Raw genomic sequence first — 13,212 nt, 5'->3', positions numbered from 1 at the left:
ATAATATGAGCACACTGCAGTACAACAGTTTTTTGGGGGGTTTTTTTTGTCAAATAAATTATGATAGTTTAATAGACAGAGCTTTAAATTTATTCAAATAATGAATTTTATTTGCTCTGTGAAGTACTGTACAGTATAAAGAGCCATTGTATTCAAACTAGCAAGGCACTAGGCTACATGTCAATTCCTGTGGCTTGAGACTTTATGAGGCCTCTTGTAGCCTTTGTGGTTAGAATAGGCTTATATTGTAGACCTATTTATAAACCCACCTACTACAGTAGAACCCCTATTAATAAGGGGACACCTTCAGGATCAGAAAAAATGTCCACTAAATAAGGGTTGGCTATAGTGTTAAAAGATACAATCCCTTGTTTTGTGGCCAAAAAATGTGTCCCCTTAATACTGTAGGGGTGTTCCCTTACAGTAACAGGGGTGTCCCAATGGCAACAGGGTTACCCTTTTTTTGCAGATTTAGGTCCTCGGGTAAGAGGACACCTTCAGGTCCATAAAAAGTGTCTCCTTAATAAGGTGTGACCCTATATGGGTTTGACCATAGTGTTAAAGATACTTTCCCTCGTTTTGTGGTCAAAAATGTGCCTCTTTAATAGGGGTGTCCCCTTACAGTAATAGGGGTATCCCAGTGGAGACGGGATTACTGTACTCTATTTTGCAGATTCGGGTCCTTGAGTATGAATCCCAAACCTCAAGTAAAAAACAATTAACAGAACTATATACATGTTCAACAGGCTGGGTTTATACCCAAGCAACTATAGTTACTTTGATCTTTTCGAAAAGCACTATGAAAACTTCATTATGTCATTTTCTAGATCTCTCTTTAGAATTACTTAATGGAGAATATAAATCAATGTCATGATTGCTACAGCTACGCAAACATTTTTTGTCTTCAAATTTTACATATTAATGTGTACTCGTCTCTCCCATTTCTAAGCTTTAAAACCCTTTTAAGTAATCATAAAATACATCATAAAGCTTCGTTATGAGGAATAAAATACTGAGAAATTGGTACTTTAATTTTGAAGTTGAGGATTAGAAGAGTAAGAGAAATTGATCCTCTCATAAAAACATCGCGTAAAACTTTCCAAATATATTCTATGGCTATATTTGACATTTTACGTATATTTTGAGTCTGTCAAGTAGAATTTGACCTGACTTTAAGTAAACAGTAATCAGGAAAACTGTAATTTGATTTTATAGTTTGTTTAAATTCCGTTTATTTGTTTGCTTCCCATTATTGATTTGTTATTGTATTTTTATTTTTGTTCAACTCCACACAAAACCGTGAGTACGAACCAGCCACATACATGATAGGTAAAAAAAAAATGTTATCATAGCTTACAGTAGCATCACGAATACAAGTAATATGTTTCATTTTAAATTCAGTAAAGGAATCAAGGAAAATATCATTTAAATTGTCATTTAAAATTGTTATTTAAATTAATACAGTAATTATAATAAATTTAAATAATCTACAGAATAAATAAATTAAAAGTTTCACATGGTATGACAAAAATTTTAGAATTTATGACAATAAATTTCCTACACAATGTTATGAATGATGTTTTTAATGTATATGTTACATGACCTGCTACTGTATACTCTACTGTATTTTGAGTGAAGGTTTTTTTTTTAGTCTTTTAATATCTTTAAAATGTGTTCATTATTATGTGATACATCATTTACAATAAATTTTTTTTTTTTACTCGGTTGATTCACATGGTGTCATGGATATTTTTGGCTGCCTTTCACTATCGTATTGATTGTAATTTTATACTTAAAAACATTTAGTTTCTTTCATGTTTCCTGTACACAATGCTTATTCCTAGAGACTTTTGTATTATCACTATATAAATCTTGCCAATGCCATAGCCAGGATTTTCAAACAGTGTGGAACAATATCAGGGTGGACCTACTTTACGCGTAAATTCAAATTGTGGACCCATTTTCTTATTTTACGCAAATATACGAAAAATGTGGACCAAATTTCTTTAAACTTTACCCACTTTAGGCTAAGTATGAGAAATATGGACCCATTTTTCAAAAAGTGGACTCATTTATGCATAAAACTGCATAATTTGGACCCGTAAAATGTGGACCCATTTTTTGTGGACCCACTATAAAATTTGAGTTGGATGGTGCCAACTGTCTCAATAGCTGGCTACGGCATTGAATCTCACCACATACATACTGTGGCTGGACAGCATTGTAATTTAGAAAATTTGTAATTCAGAATTCAAATTTTTGTATAGCATTCATGGCATCAGCGCTCTTTTTTTAATAATAACGTCACTATGTAAAGGATCATTAACACAACAGTAAAACTATTTATATACCGTAATTTTGTTTGTAAATGAGATACATGAATTGTTCACTGAATCCAAATATTAATATTAAAATTTTAGCAAATTATCTTGTACTGTAATACTACTGTATATGATGGTCCATCCAATTTCAATAGTTATATTGATTAACCTGAAAGTGAACCCTGCATGTGATACAGTTTACTCCATTCAGGTATTGTTCCCTTGATTCACGCTGTTCTAGATCTCGCTGAGGATATTCTACAGAGAGAAACATTACCTACGCCAATGTGTTCCTAAGTAACTAATCAATAAGTGATGCAAATCCAGCAGCCTGAATTGTACGTCATAACCCTATTGAAGTATAATGAATACATACCCTGTTACATCTGGCATATGCACAGTTTGTTATATAATTCTGTAATATAAACAATGATATCTGGATTCATTCATTTATTTATTATTTAAAATCATCTTTACAGGATAGTTTATATACTTGTAGCAGCTGATCCAAGCTGAACCAATTCCTGTACATTTTGGCTATTATTTCTATGTTTGTGTCATACCATAAAAGTAATGCATTGAAGATGATAGGTCATCCTCGAGAATGTGTTAATTTATTAAGTTTGGATACAAACCAGTCATAAGATAAAGATGTGATAGCGTTTTTTTATAGGAAATTTTTCATGTGTATCTTTGAAAAATTGTATAAAATAAGAACAAATTAAGAACATTTTGAACCTGAAGAAATTGACAAATAATATGCACTGAGCCTGGGCAAAATTTTATTGGCTGTTATAAAAAAAAAATGTCATTTGGTTAAAATATAAATATTCAGAAGTAGTAAATTAATATGTGAAATTATACATTTGAGTTAACTAACATTTTGTCATAAATCAGCTTTGATATTGCTTTTATACACAATATCTTTTCTCCGATAAAATGCTTGAGTAATTACAAGTTGTATTTTAAATTGGGTGAGAACTTTATGAGCTTCTGAATACATTTATGGCACACATTTATATATGAATTTGACAGAAACATCCATATTGTGGTGGTCAGGATAATAAGAATGAAGATGGTACGTAATGCTTAGGATGATAATGTTGATAATTTTGATGATGATGGTGATGATACACTTTTACGAAAGAACCAGTAAAATTTTGCTGAGGTTTTTTGGCCAATTTCAGGCTCAAAATATTTTAATCTTATTTTACTCACTTCAAAGATAGAAAATTGTTATATACAGGAGTAAGCCTACGTTACTGATACTCTATCTTTACAGGGTATTACATAGAATACAGCCTTTTTAAACATACAGTACTGTATGTGGCTAGTTTGGTTTTTTTTTTAAATAAATTTAATAATCACTAAAATTAAAACTTCATTTGTAATTATACCTCAGCCTCACTTTGTTCTTATTTGTTCTCATTATTTAAGCAATTTCAGCATCAGTGTTATAAAAATGTGTTTTTATAAAAAAAAAATTAAGAAAAAGTATTTTTGATTAATTGAACTGTGGATAAATTTATTTAAAAAGAACATATTTTTATTATTAAAGCACTCTAAGATACATAAATTGTTATTAAAACGTCAGCTAGAGTATTGCCAATGAGCTCAAGCGATAATGTACAGTGTACTTGTAAATATTTGCTTTCAATTGTCAGTTGTCATTAAGGCTGTGTGCTCCACCAACCCAATACTCACTTACTGTTCTTGACATTTGATACTTTATGAAAAGCTATGACATAGACCTTGCTACCTGTGCAGTTATCTTATCACAACACCTGAGCACTTAATGTAATATTGTTGTGAGACTAAAGGAGAAGGGTCTATTGATTGCCTGCAATGATCAGCCGGTGGCCTGCAGCGGATATTTTCCCAGAGATATTCAGTTGCCATCAAAACACAACGACTTCACATGACTTAAATCAGCAGTCACTGCATAAAACTGCTGTTGACATACCATACTTTAAATGCTTTTTGTACTCGAGAATATTGACGACTATTTCATTTTTTTAATTAATTTTCAACATGGCATGTTTTATGTCCAGGGGACAGGCTCACACAGTTTTGGTCCCATCTGCTCTGAATTCGGACCATGAAAGTAAAAATAAGGTCTGTATTTGACAATCATCCTCAAAAAAAGTTAATTTACATTTTAACCAAAAAGAAAAAAAAATGTTTTAAATGAAATGTTTAGAATTTCCAAATATGTGTGTTACATGTGGCAGAAATTAATATAATTGTTTAATATTTGTCTACTTTTTATTAGGTTTGTGTTCAAATCATTCTTTATTGATATTCATTATAAAATGCAAACCAATATTTACACAATTTAGAAAACAGCCTGAATGAACAGACTAAGCAAATAAAACATAAAGATCGATTAAATTTCAATATTTGTCAGAACACTGTCATAGAAACATGTTTCAAATGCTGAATTACATTTTATTTATAATTGTTACTACCAGGACTTTGTACAGTATAATTATTGTCAGTTGAACTAACAGAACATCAGAATTACACATTCGTTGTTTCAATCTATCAGATAGACAACTCATTTCTTATGATCTGAAATTCTTGTATTGTTTCCTGACATGTTGAATTATTGAAATAGCGCCCTCTATTTGGATTGCTCAGTTCTTCATGGTTCTTCACAAATATTGCTGCATAGTGCCCTCTATAGTAATTTATACTCAAACTTCTTTTTCCTAAACTCTATATCTTTTTATCTTTTTTTTTTGTGATAATCACACATAAACCCAATAATAATTTTACTAAACAATTGCATGGTGATTTTCTATTGATTTTTTTAATATGCTGTTGAATGCTTCACTTGCTATTTTTAAAGTTTATGAGGACAATTTAGCTTCTCCTACCTTATAAAATCTCTCAGTCTGACACCAAATGCATTACACAGTAGGAGAGTATTGTATGTAAACACGCTATATCGTCATTGCGGATTTATAAAATCCGCATACGCTATAAAACTAAAAGAAAATGCATACTTTTGGAGTCCGTACTGAGCCCAAAAAATCCGCAATGAAAATATAACGTGTTTGTATTGATGCTAAACATAAATTGCCATATCTTCTAATGGACTGATCTTATGTCTCATAACCTCACAATTTTAATAATTACTTAAAAAAACATTTGATAAAATACTATAATAAATGACTTATGGGTTCTCCTCATATGTCAACTAATAATTCTCAACAAAGGCCAGTAGTCTGAGGACAAGCTCACTTTAGTGAGAAACATCAGCATTGATTTCCAAGGAACATTGGAACAGTTCCGGTAAATTGCGGCGAACCTTTTTTTATGTAATTTTCACTTAAATTGTTAATTAATAACATTGTTAATATAAAAATACATAGCATACAAAAATTTAATAATATTGTTCATGTTTAATATAGAAGAATCTTTAAATATATGTACACGTCAAGTTTTTATACGACAAACACCAGTGATTAGCATATATATGACATCATTATGCCAATATGAGGCACGTTGTGGCAAAATGGCTAAGTTGTAGCAAAAATTGAAATTCAAGTTATTGGTATTTTCAGATACCTGTGTATGTGATCTTTAAAATGAGGGGTCCATTCATTCAAATTGGACATTTCAAGCCTAAGTTATTGGAAAGTGAAAGTACAGTACTCATAGAGTCAAGATAAACAAGATTTTGAGTAATTGCCTTTCAAAATTATTTGTGCATACATTTGTTGACCACTTTCCGAATTAATGCTTTGGGACATAATTAATAAGACATTAAACTGTTGATCTACTTAGAAAAACAAATTTGGATTTTTAGGCAATTTTTTGAGCTCCCATATTTTATAGCTCATTTACTATACTGGACTGTGCGACAACTTAACCATTTCGCCACAACATGTCTCATATATAGGTGTGATGTAACATCAATATGTCCATATTATGTGCAAATCCAACATATTTTTTATAGAAAATAGTATCTACAAAGTTTGAAACTTATGAGGATGACAACTAAATTTGAAGGTAACCCATGATATAAAGGAAGTGGTAAGATAGCTGGATGTAATATCCTGAATAAAGGCAGGAAGGAAACTCACTTTAGAAGCATATCTATAACGTTGACCGCAATCATCTTTTGTCAAGATGCATGTGACTTGAATCAGTGACTGACTGAAACATCTGGTAGATTGGTCAGAAATGTGTGTTTAATTTATAATTATTATTTAGTTGAGAAGCAGTCAGTTCAAAAGGTTAACAATATACTTTACCCAACTTGCATTTATCTCAAGCATTGTTTCTGGATATTTTATTTTACTATTATTCACGATGGCACAGAGACTTATAAGAAGAGTTACTTTAAAATTAAGTAGAGATAAACGAAGATCATTAAAGTAAGTATGATGCATCACGGCCGTTCCTAGACAAAACAACGTAACTGCACAAAAATAAACAGATACATGTTTTTTGCCATGGCACGGCCGATATTCGGTAGCCTTTTTTTTTTTTTTATTAAAGTTTTATTTTTTTACTATTATTATTATATTTATATTTGGCTCCTCCTAGACTACATTAGATTGGATTTCATGTGTGGGTAAAACACACCTAAGGATAACCCACAAAAAGCTTTGAGGACTTTATTTCCAGTTGGAGTTTGGGTTCAAACTTATTATAAATTTTAATTATTTTGTCTACATGAGTTGAGATTTCAGGCCTTGCTCAATCTTCGTTAAGTAGCCCACTGGGTTACTATAAAGCCCTTACTAGCCCATTTTATTTTCTTAGGCTCATATTGTATGAAGGAAATAGCTTGCTCATTTTTCAGTCAGTAGATCACCATGCAACATGAGAAGTAGATAGGATAGCCCTGGAGCGGTTTTACTAGACCTTGTACACTGGGCTTGTACTAAGTCGTGCTATGGATTAATGTTCATGTTGTTGTTGGCAAGATGGATTGAAATTTTAGATTTTATGTCAGTTTGTTTGCCTTACATATCTTAAATAGTAGTCATCAAATGAGAAGGGGATACTCAATGGAAAATAATATCCTTGTTTAATATACAGACTATTGTCAAGAATGACGTGTTCTAACACTGAGGCCTAATTAACTTTGTTATCACATAACGAGAATGTTTTTCAATATTATAAGAAGGACGTTATGGTTTGTATGACGTGCTGGCAAAATTTGTACACAACTGCGTGTCCTCACCTGTGGTATTGTAATTACTAATTAGTTGCCAGTCCGAAAATAAATGTTTTAATGTGACTTTCATAGTATTGACGTAAACACCCCTGGGTCCTCGCAATCAGGATGAATCGGAGTACAAAGATAGAGGAACATAACAGATACTGTGGTTTTTTTTTTTTCTGAGGTCACACATGCACCAGACCAGAGTATGAACTAAGTTCTTCTACACTGGAGAAGATATATTCTTCATTGCTAAGACACTTTACTGTTCCCACTGAAACCCACGTCCTACTGTACCTTTGCTAGTGATGACATCTGAATTTTTACAACGGTGGAGAAACAGGGGAATATTTGTGGGTGTGTCTTGGGCTGCCTAGAACCACTCATAGGGAACCAGGGAGAGAAGCTTCTAGAAACTATGAAATTTTATGAATCATTTTAAAAGGCTTACATTTTTTTCCTTGAATTATTCTGAATTACCTGAGAGAGATAGGAAAAGGAGGATAGCTCTTGCTTGCCTGCAACAACCACCTTCCTGGCACCCCCAGTTCTCGCAAAAAAAAAAAAAAAAAAAAAAAAAAAAGTAGCCCAGGGCTTCTATTGAGGATTTTACGGTGGTATACGGACATAAACCACCCAGGACATAAACCACCCAATTGGAATATACCATTGTTAAAGTGGGTGGGCAACAGGGTGAACAATGTTGGGTGGTCTTGCTTTTATCTAGCTTATTATACGCCTTTAATTCATTCATTTCTTCTGACAACATGCATGTTGGTTAGTAATCATTGTAGATTTTTACGGTATGTTGAACTGATTACTGATTAGCTGCATTGAATCATGATAGCTTGTGTAAGTTGTAAGTCGTCAGGTGGCAGTACTAGATGACATCACATAGGGCCTGTTTTTACTAGCTGGAAAGAAATAATCAATTAAAAATTGCCTTTTCGAAAAATCGCTTTTATTCTCGCAGTAGAAACGGGACCAGTTTGAAAAAAACGATTAAAAAAATCGATCAAAAACATGCAATGGATAGCGTGTTTAAATGGCAAATAACCGAATTTGGCTGTACACCTTTTAGTTGCAACACAAAAAAAACGATTATCAGGTGAAATGTGACCTCCAGGTCAATTACTGCAAAGACTAGATCGTATTAGGCGCAAACTTTCAAAAATATTTGCCCTCTTGTTCATGTCCTAGGCCTACAAGCTAAAAACGTCAACAAACATGTGGAGCGTAGAATTCATTTTGTAATTATTTTGTGGGGGTATATTGGGCCTAGGCCTCTCCGCTCTTTTGGGCCTACCGTTGTCCTCGTTTGGTCGCTCGTTCATTGTGCCGATGAGCACAGCCGAAAACTTTTGCCTTCTCGCCCCACACCGTATCTTACTCCTCGTCATCATGACAGGAATGAGAAAGATACTATCCTATACAGTTAGGAAAGCAACGTGTTGTATAAACAAAATGATGTGAAATTTCCGTCAACAAAAACCGATTTTTGAAAAATCAAAAATGCAGTTGCAACGCGAGCAGGCTGGCTGGTAATCATTAAAAAAGCGGTTTAAAAAAAATCAATTATTTTGTGTTTATCAGTAGAAACACACCCATAGTTAATGATTTTGATGAAACCTTAATGAACATTCTTTAGATATGGTTTAATGTCATTACTGATGTGAAGGTTGTGACGTGGGGTGGATGAGATGCAATGATTATGTTTTTGTTGATAAGGTGATAATCTGCTAGTATCAATGGGTTATTAATGATGGTAGATAAGCTGAGAAACTTAACTGGGGGAGGGACAAAAAAATCTATGTGTAAAGTAATAAACTTTAGATTTTTCATTGAATAATGAATGTTCTTTAGTTAAAGTGAAAAGGGTTGTAAACTTCAATCATATCCACTACAATCAATCAGGACTACATTTAGCATTTGACTTCAGTGAAATTTGTCTTTTGTGAAGTTTTACTTAAGTAAAATCTATTTATTTCCTTTTTTATTTATTTGGTAGAATAATACATTAGTTTCTTAGAAATTCTATGTGTAAAGTATAACAAAATTTTAGATTTTTCATTGTATAATGAATATTTTCATTTAAAGTGAAAGTAGGTCTGTAAAATACAGTCAAATCCACTAAAATAAAATTAATCTGGACTACTGATGTGAAGTTTCAATTTTGTGAATCTTCTCTTTCTTTCTTTCTTTTTGTGCAATGCAATATATTATTGCACCTAAAAATACCTATGCAAATAGCATACAATTGGGGTGGGGGAGAGTGGGTGGAAAGAACAACAATGGATGACCCAATTAATTCTTAAAAAAGGGATTAGTTTGGGTCCCAAAAAATAGTGATATACAAATGTAAAAAGGAAGGAGAAAAAATTACAAAATTTGAAGAAAACTTGCAGAATACACACAAGTTTGGTTAATTCTTCAGTAAGATATGTTTAATAAAGTATTACTCAAAATTTGGAATGCAAATGAATATTAAACTTCTTAGGAGTCGGTAATGCAAAGTCATGGTACTGAGTTACTGTATACAGTAGCTGGGTATGGTAGGAAGTTCCTTGTGCAAATAGATCAATGTGATTGACTATAGTTAAGTGGGTTTGCCACAAATTTTTTTTATTTCTAGAAACTTTCGTAGAGCACCACCAGGATCTGTTTATATCAAGAAAATTTTTAGTTCCTTTGCATATAATGCAATAGGGACTCTTGCAATCATATTTTGTGTGTGTGTGGACATTTAGAGTGAAATTGCGCATACGTCAGAAAAAGTTTTCTGACATTTTGTTTTTACCTCGCAACATGAAGTTCCTCAGTGGTGGTTCAGTCACTTTCTTCAGGGATTTTGCTTTTGATTGGCTCCCCCAGTTGCTTGATAAGATTAAAAATAATTAGAGCCCACCCCGAATTACCTAATATGGTAAAAACACTTCCTAATAAGTCAAGTTTGCAATCCACTCAGTTTCTTTCTGAAACCCGACAAAACATGAAGCCTAGTTTTAGTTTTCCGACATTTTTTTTTTTTACTTCATGACGTGACGATCTTCAGTGGTTGAGTTTGAGCTCACGCTATTTCAATCACCACCGATTGGCAACATGACTTCTTCAGTGTGGTTGTGGTTCAGTTTGAGTTCACGCTATTTCGCCATATGCAAAATCCACTCAGTTTCTTTCTGAAACCCGACATAAAACAAAGCCTAGGCTTGTTTTTACCCAGCGATGTGACGCTTGCAATCACATTTTGCCTGTGTGTGTGGACATTTAGAGTGAAATTGCGCATGCGTCAGAAAAAGTTTTCCGACATTTTGTTTTTACCTTGCAACTCGAAGTTCCTCAGTGGTGATTCAGTCACCTTCTTCCGGGTTTTTGCTTTTGATTAGCACCCCCAGTTGCTTGATAAGATTAAAAATAATAAGCGACTATCTCTAGAGGGCGCCACATGTCATAAGGTCAATCGGAACAACTTTTCACCCGCGAGATGAGACAACAGGCAAAGCTGCTTCATGCTGCTGGAGGCATGTATAATAGCACCTTCTGCCAGGGGTGGTGGGGAGATAGCGAAGCATTTATTTCTAAGGCCTATACCTGATGTGTAAGTATAGTATTCATTTTCCAAATATTCAAATGCAGAGAATTAATTTTTCAAGGTAAACCACCACAAAACAAAATCCACCCAACCTCATATTGCCTGAAAACAAAACATGCATCGTGCATAGGAACGTTGACGCCTGCAGGGTTCTGGTTATGTTGTTGAATTCGGATCGCAGAATCAGAAAATAATATTTAACGCCATTGGTGCAAAGAAGTAATATTGAACACCAGCGGTACCAAAATCGATTTATTTATTTTTAGTAGTTTTTGACTGATTAAGACAAATTTTGTGACTGGAATCCAGTCTAAGTAGGTATGTCCTGCAAACAAAACCTGTATTCATAAGGAACTTAGGACCCTGGTGTTTGAGGGCATGCACCAAAATCACCAACCAACAGCTTCACTCCATTTAAGCACTACTGTATATACAGACTACTGGTATATAGAAAAAAACATTAAAGTATATAAAAAAAAAAACATACTGTAAGTTCATGGCAGATCCAAGGATTTGAAACAGAGGGGCCCAGGGAGAGACCCTCACAGATGGAAACCACTTCAGCCCACCATAGTTAGGGCTGAGGTGAGAAAGTGTATGATTATGGCTAGAAATGGCACTTTTTTTTGTTATAGAAAAATTTTGAAGGCCCAGGCCGGCTGTCTCTTCTCTCCCCTCCCCCCTTGAATCTGCCACTGAGTTCAAAGCAAGTACTGTATGACATAGTTGGTTAATTTTCCTTCACTGTATTACATGTGCATTCTGAGTAGTAAAAAGATACTATTTAGAAGACTCATCTTTTGTGAGCATTTTGTTTGGTAAATGTGAACGACCCCATATTAATCCTAATACAGGTGAATTCCACGTACTCGAGATCCTTGTCATTGTGCATTAGTGACGTGTTTTAAAGTGTATTGATCGATACAGTAATATGTAGTAGAATACTGCCGTAATGTATAATTTGGTTTTTTTTTATGAACGACTCTGTGCATTCCCCTTTATAAATAGCTGGCTATTTATTCTCTATTGTTTCCCAAGAATCTATTAACTACAATCATTTTCAGATGAAAGCTATTTACTATGCTTTGAAGTATTTGAAAAGACAAACACCTTTGCTGAAATTTTAAAATAGTTTGAAGGAAAGCTCACATTTTAAGGACAATAATTTTTCTATTTCTACACTGAGTAATGACGTACTGCTCTGCGTAATAGCTAATTGCAAACTTAATACCATCCAATATTTATAAATTGTATTTAACTTGGTATATTTACCGTAAATGCTCGAATAAGCGCCGCAGCGCTTATGTAATTTTTGGAGGCTTCAAGAGCTTATTTCAAGTGCTTATTCAAGAGCAGCACTTATTCGAGAATGGCGCTTATAAAAAAATATTGGAGTGGCGCTTTCCATGCCCGTTCCCATGTTACCTATTTCACATGTTTCCATGGTTCAGTAGGCCTATCATAGGTCCTATCATCGTAAACAAACTTTTATTAAAGAAATGTTTTGTGTTCATTGTTTTATTTATTAATTTTAACACTGTATACATTGTATTTAAATCCCTGTTTCATTACACACAGGGTAATATTATATATACTCTCCATTAAGTGCCGTGGCGCTTATTTGAGAGTGGGGCTTAATGGAAAAAAAAATGCGTTCGGTGCGGCACTTATTCGAGAGCGGCGATTATTCGAGCAATTATGGTATGTAAATGTTTGGCTTGTTTTTAATTGAAAGAATAAGAAAATATTTCTATTTAGTATATTGCTTGTATAATGCATACAAGTACCATTGGCTGGTAATCAATTTATAGATCTTAATAGTGTAAAGTCAACAAAATAATTTTTTTTTTCCTTAATTGGGAATGGCCAATTGAGTTGAAATTTTAAGAGATTTTTTTCACCGCTGACACTGCATGGTTTAGTTTTTTTCATTTACTTCTGGTAACATTAACCATTTTTATTTATTTTAACTAAATCTCATTTCTTGGCATTGGGACTGCTGTGTACACTATGCTCTGTCGTACACCTAGGGGGAGCTTGTCCTCAATGATAAGACTTGCCATGACACGTTATGTTAGCAGAGTAGTGCAGTGGTGTATCTGGGAGTATGGCAAGTGACATCT

This window comes from Anneissia japonica, unplaced genomic scaffold (assembly GCF_011630105.1).
Source record: "Anneissia japonica isolate Jap-2015-1 unplaced genomic scaffold, ASM1163010v1 scaffold287962_len325480_cov183, whole genome shotgun sequence".
Taxonomy (NCBI): Eukaryota; Metazoa; Echinodermata; class Crinoidea; order Comatulida; family Comatulidae; genus Anneissia; species Anneissia japonica.
This window is presented reverse-complemented; position numbering follows the sequence as displayed.